The sequence below is a fragment of the Triticum aestivum genome, chromosome 3B, assembly GCF_018294505.1.
Source record: "Triticum aestivum cultivar Chinese Spring chromosome 3B, IWGSC CS RefSeq v2.1, whole genome shotgun sequence".
Lineage (NCBI taxonomy): Eukaryota > Viridiplantae > Streptophyta > Magnoliopsida > Poales > Poaceae > Triticum > Triticum aestivum.
The window spans coordinates 565,245,456-565,251,506 of record NC_057801.1 but is presented as its reverse complement, the minus strand read 5'-3'; the positions used below and the strand labels follow the sequence as shown (position 1 = coordinate 565,251,506).

The 6,051-nt window shown below is 42.2% G+C and overlaps 2 long non-coding RNA genes across 2 annotated transcripts; both read left to right on the top strand.

Moving 5' to 3' along the window:
* Window positions 1–2,039: 2,039 nt before the first annotated feature.
* Window positions 2,040–2,548, top strand: LOC123065743 (uncharacterized). Its single transcript, XR_006431124.1, has 3 exons — window positions 2,040–2,092; window positions 2,215–2,271; window positions 2,478–2,548. It is a non-coding gene; the product is annotated as an uncharacterized lncRNA (long non-coding RNA).
* Window positions 2,549–3,840: 1,292 nt separating this feature from the next.
* LOC123065742 (uncharacterized) lies at window positions 3,841–5,448 on the top strand. Its single transcript, XR_006431123.1, has 2 exons — window positions 3,841–4,270; window positions 4,412–5,448. It is a non-coding gene; the product is annotated as an uncharacterized lncRNA (long non-coding RNA).
* Window positions 5,449–6,051: the final 603 nt, after the last annotated feature.

Genomic DNA, 6,051 nt, shown 5'->3' with positions numbered 1-6,051 from the left:
TGCACTAATCATATGACTGGTGATCAAAGTCTTCTCATGGACTCAACTTTACGTCCATCCGACAAGAGTCAAATCACATTTGCTGACACTGGTAAAAGCAAGGTATTGGGTCTAGGTAGAGTTGGAATCTCAAAGGATCAACACATGGATAAAGTGATGCTTGTTGAATCCCTTGGATTCAACTTAATGTCTGTCTCAATGCTTTGTGACTTAAACATGATTGTGATATTCAGAAAATATCGTTGCCTTGTACTAATGGAATCTGACAAGTGTCTAGTCTTTGAAGGGTATATGAAAGATGATCTATACATGGTAGATTTCTCAGCAGGTCCACAGCTTGCCGTATGTCTTCATGCAAAAGCTTCAGAATGCTGGCTCTGGCATCAGAGGATGGGGCATGCTGGCATGAGGAACTTACACACTCTCGTCAAGAATAAGCATGTCATAGGCATCAAAGGTGTCAAGTTCAAGAAAGATCATTTGTGTGGTGCCTGCGAAGCTAGAAAGATGACTAGGGCGAAGCACCCCTCGAAGACAATCATGACGACATCTCAACCCTTCGAGCTGTTACACATGGACTTATTTGGCCCTACTCACTACTCTACCCTCACAACAACAACTTGTCTCTATGGCTTCGTCATTGTTGATGACTACTCAAGGTATACATGGGTGCACATAATTCTCTACAAGACTGAAGTAGAAGATGTCTTCAGACGATTCGCCAATCGAGCCATGAACAATTATGGCGTCAAGATCAAGCATATCAGAAGTGATAATGGCACTGAATTCAAGAACACCGGGCTCGATCTTTATCTAGATACAATGGGAATTACTCATGAGTTTTCTGCTCCATACACACCTCAGCAAAATGGCATTGTAGAGCGCAAGAACAGAACCCTCATTGAGATGGCTCGAACAATGCTCGATGAGTACAAGACACCAAGAAAGTTCTGGCCTGAAGCTATTGATACAGCATGTCACATCATCAACCGTGTTTACATCCACAAGCTTCTGGGCAAAACATCCTATGAGCTCCTTACTGGCAAGAAGCCAAATGTTAGCTACTTCAGAGTCTTTGGTGCTAGGTGCTGGATCAAGGATCCCCATCACAAGTCAAAATTTGCACCTAAAGCTCACGAAGGCTTCATGCTCGGCTATGGAAAGGACTCGCACTCTTACAGAGTCTTCAACCTCTTTCACTACAAAATCGTTGAAACTGTGGACGTACGATTTGATGAAACCAATGGTTCACAACGAGAACTCCTGCCAAGCACATTAGATGAAGCTCCTCCCAGTGAATCTATCAAGCTGATGGGAGCTTACTACTAGAAAAAGGGCTATAGATGGGATTGGCACTAATGGCGCACCAGACAAGTGGTGCGCCATTAGTATATACTAATGGCGCACCACCTTCTGATGCGCCATTAGTGTTGAAACTACTAATGGCGCACCTGGCCCATGGTGCGCCATTAGTATCAATTTTTTTTGAACTAGTGCGCCTGTCCAAACATACTAATGGCGCATCCATAGGAAGTGCGCCATTACTAGTTGTAACTAGTAATGGCGCACCAGTCAGAAAGTGCGCCACTAATGTTGTTTTTTTATTGTTTTTTTATTCCTTTTTCTGCAAAACTACTAATGGCGCACTCACCCGCGGTGCGCCATTAGCATGTATGTACTTATGGCGCACCGAGGGGTGGTGCGCCATTAGTATTGTGGCGCCCCTACTTCGTACCGATCCCCTCTCTCTCCCTCGCCCTCGCCCGCGATCCCCTTCCCCGATCTCCTCTCCCGACGCCACCGTCGCCCTGCCCCGACACCACCGTCGCCCCGCCGCCCTCGACGCCACCGTCGCCCCGCCCCGACACCACCGTCGCCCCGCCGCCCTCGACGCCACCGTCGCCCCGCCGCCCCGACACCACCGTCGCATGAGAAGAGGGAGGGGCAGATGCATGAGAAGGAGGACGACCAGGCGGCGACGCGCCCGCCCAAGTGTAACTAATTCCTCTCTCTTCTTTGCAGGATCTAATCTCTCCCATGGCGGTCGGCGGCGCTCTAGCCGTGGAGGCCTGCTCCTCATGCTCCTCCTCTGGTATGCCTCTTCGCCCCTGCCTCTCCTTCTCTCTTTTTTCCTCTCGCTCTAGGGTTAGGATTCAATCCTCTTTAAGAGAAAAAACAACCCAAGTGTAACTGATTCCTCTCTCTTCTTTGCAGGATCTAATTCTTGATTCTTGCGTCGGTCTGAACTGTGCGATTTACGTTTCGTCAGAGGTGAGCCACTTTTTCCCTGCTTGCTTTCTACCTGTTCGATGAAATGCGGTCGTGCTTAGAATCCTTTTTCTGTTTGGGGTTAAGATCTGTCCTATTCCCTTCTGCTCGTGCTGTTGTATATACTGTTTTTAGCATTCTTGGTAGAAGAGTTTCCTTGTGGGTAGAAAGCTTGGTTGTGTCCTGATTTATGAACTGATTTCTTCTAGGTCTGTTCTTGGGATTCTAGTGCTGTTGATCTCGTCAAGGGCCTCATCTGCTTTCTTTCATCTTGTGAAGGTGATTATTATTAGTACTTTCCCTGCTAATTGTTTACTGTTTCAATACATTTTGTTGCTCTAACATAGTGTCTTTAGCGTTCTTGGTAGAACGGTTTTATTGTGCATGGAATGTTTTATCCTCTCACCTTATACTATTTATTTGTGTGCTTACATATATTCTTTCCTGCTTCGTATTGTGTAATTACTTCGTTTACCTAGAATGTGTGCTCTGGTGTCCTTTGTTCTTCCAATTTTGGAACTGTGGCAGCACAATGTGCATTGCTTCCGCCTTTTTACTTGTGTGAGATCGACGAGAATGGTCATGTGCTTGCTGGTGTAGAGATTGATGTTCCTGGGGATGGCCTTATAGGTAATAAACCTAGGTTTATTTTAGATTCAAATCACTTAGCTTTTTTTGAGCCATGGAACCTACAGTTTTACACTGCCAGATTGAGACATGGAAATTCATGATGTACTTTGCGAGACCGATGTCCGTTAGTGCCTCTTTGATCGGCTCTGCTATGGCATTGGATAAGCCTTTAGTATAGTGAGCTTTGGTAGAAAATGGTTCTGCCATTCTTGAACAGCACCTGTACTAAAACTGAATAATTAAATGCAACCAACATAGACTTTCCTGCTATCTATGATTACTCAACAAGTTCTTTTAGTTTTAGTCTGACATGGTAGCTAACACCAATTGTTCATATCTATCTTCTTTGACCATACTACATATGCATAGTTCTGATCAATGGCAATAATCCTTATATGGCCTTTTTTATGAGCGATAATCTAACATTTATAAAATCATCTTAGGATTTCCTAATGGATCCTGTACACATTCCACCAAGGGTTATTTTGGATGCTATGCTGAACACACTCTATAGCTCCCAAAAGCTGTGTACTACACCCAGCCTACAGGAGACATTGGTATAGAGACTGATTGAGTATTATCCATCTCTGCAGCACTTGCCAAAGAGCACTGTCAAGAGATTTGTTTGTCAGTCTGAGTCATCTTGCTACTTTTGCACGTTTATTTGCATATGAAATCACCAGAATTTTTGCCATGGCTCTGGTTCTTGACATGGTGCTTAAAAGCACTCATCCCATCTTGATTATTCGCATACAGTTTTTTGTTTTTGTTTTTACTGATTCACTTCTATCGACATTTTTTTATGTCCCTTTTTATGACCAGCTTGGTCATTTGGTCTGGATGGAGTCATTCAACTCGGAAAGAAAAAAGAATTTGAGAATGCTTTATCTTTCATGCAATAGTTGCGGTCAATTGTTCTTGGTTTTTCCTGTAGTGGTTGATAATCAGTCTGAACAATAGTAGATTAGTAAAGCCAATAGCAGTTAATTTGAGACGACTTTTATCTTCCCTACAGTAGTTAAGGTTGATTGTTCTTAGTTTTCCCTGTAGTGTTTAATTTGATTGTTCTGAGCATTCAAATTGTACTCTGTTTGTTTCTCTCCTACTCTTTTCTGACAAATGTTATTATCTGTGCTTCATTACTACTCTCTCTAAATCATGTGAGAGTTGAATGATGTTGCAGGATAACTATTGATGGTGAAAAGATTGTTGTTTTTTATACTGGTATAGGGGGGGTATAATACAAATGGTCCTTCAAATCCAGTTGGAAGCTCCTCCCTGTAATTGATGAAGGCAGGATTTACTATTTCTAGGGAGTAAGAGGTTTATTTGTTGAACCATGATATCTAAGGGAGTAAGAGGCAACGTCCAGGTTGGTACATAATGGTTCTTAGTCTTTTGCTTTATGACATCGAATGAACTTTGCAATTCTAAGTGTCTATCATGTCCTGCATAGTTTTTTATTTTGTGTAAGCTGAGAGTATTCATAGTTCCATTTTCCTATTTTTGGCAGGGGTATCTAAGAGAGCTGGTCTAGGCTTGATGGAAATCGCTTAGTACATTCATGGGATCACAAACTTTTGGCGTTTGTTGAGATTAGTGACGCAGGACCATTAATAACTAGAAGACTGTGACAATTAACTTACTGTTTCATGAATTAGAGAGGCTGGGTTGGACCAACTCCATGTTACAGGCCCTTTCCTCATTGCATTTCTCTTGACATTAAATTGATTAAATTATAATTTCAGTAGGAAATCTACAACATACTCAGATCATTATGATTACTCTTTCCTGTTTTTGTTTCTATATCTAATTGATATATAGATTTTGCATCTTGTCCTATGACATGTACTTCTGTAGTTGTGTCCATTGGACTTACTCTTTTCATTGTGGCATCATGATTCCTCCTTTTCTTGGCTTGCTATATATGTTTGTTTCATGGTCCAGTTGGTGTTCCAAAAATATGCTCAATTGTTATATGTATCAAATACAGTCTCTCCCAGTGGTGTACCATCTGCTTATTGTTTTACATACAGTCGCTTGATTATTTTTGTTCCTCTATAGGCCTCTGGTCCTGTCTGCAGTGTACGGCTAGGTTGTTCGTCCGCCTGGGTCGTAGGTTCTTTCCTTCCTGTTGACGGCAGGTACAAGACTCGAGCAATGGTTAACGGGCAAGCACTATATACACCATTCATCTATGCTAATATAGCCTGTCTTTTAAAGCCAATGTATGCTATCACCAATTGATCGGAATATTTTCTTTCAAGCATAGCTTTCATGTAATGGAATATAAGTATCTTTATAAGTTGATTCTAAATCAATCTCATACACATACTTTGAATGCTTGGCTCGCTCTCGCTTTTTGCGCCATGGTCAAGGGTGCAACGATGACTCTGTCTAATGTTTATCACTTCATAGCGCCTATATGTGACTATCTACTTTGTTTGCTAATAACATTGTAAATAATTAATCGTAAGCTTCTTAGAACACTATGTATCATTACTAAGTATCTATCTACCAGCAATAAGTACTTATTTTCATATGTTTCAATATGTGTCTGAATAATATTAATGTACACTCTTTCAATACATGGCTTACTCTCGGCCTTTGTGCCATTGGCGCAACTGGTCATCTAGTTGTATTCAAAGACTAATCTTCTATTGTATTCGATGAATCTGTTGTTGATGTGTGCTGTCTATATTTTGTCAAATTATACATTTTGTAACCTGTGCAAAAAACAGAAAAAAAAACCCTAATATTCATACTAATGGCGCATCACATGACAGTGCGCCATTAGTATGACAAAGCATACTAATGGCGCATCACTGGACAGTGCGCCATTAGTATGCCGCGGTTACTAATGGCGCATCCCGTGGTCGTGCGCCATTAGTGTGCCAAAGCACCTGGGTATACATGGCCCCTGGGAGGCATACTAATGGCGCACCGTGGCCTATACTAATGGCGCACCAGTGGTGCACCATTAGTATACCAGATACTAATGGCGCACCACTGGTGCGCCATTAGTAAAAATTACTAATGGCGTGCTAGTAATGGTGCACCAGTGATGCGCCATTAATGGCCAAATTAGGTGTGCCATTAGTAGCGGTTTTTCTAGTAGTGGCTAGTGAAATCATGCCTTCTGAAGCACAGCCT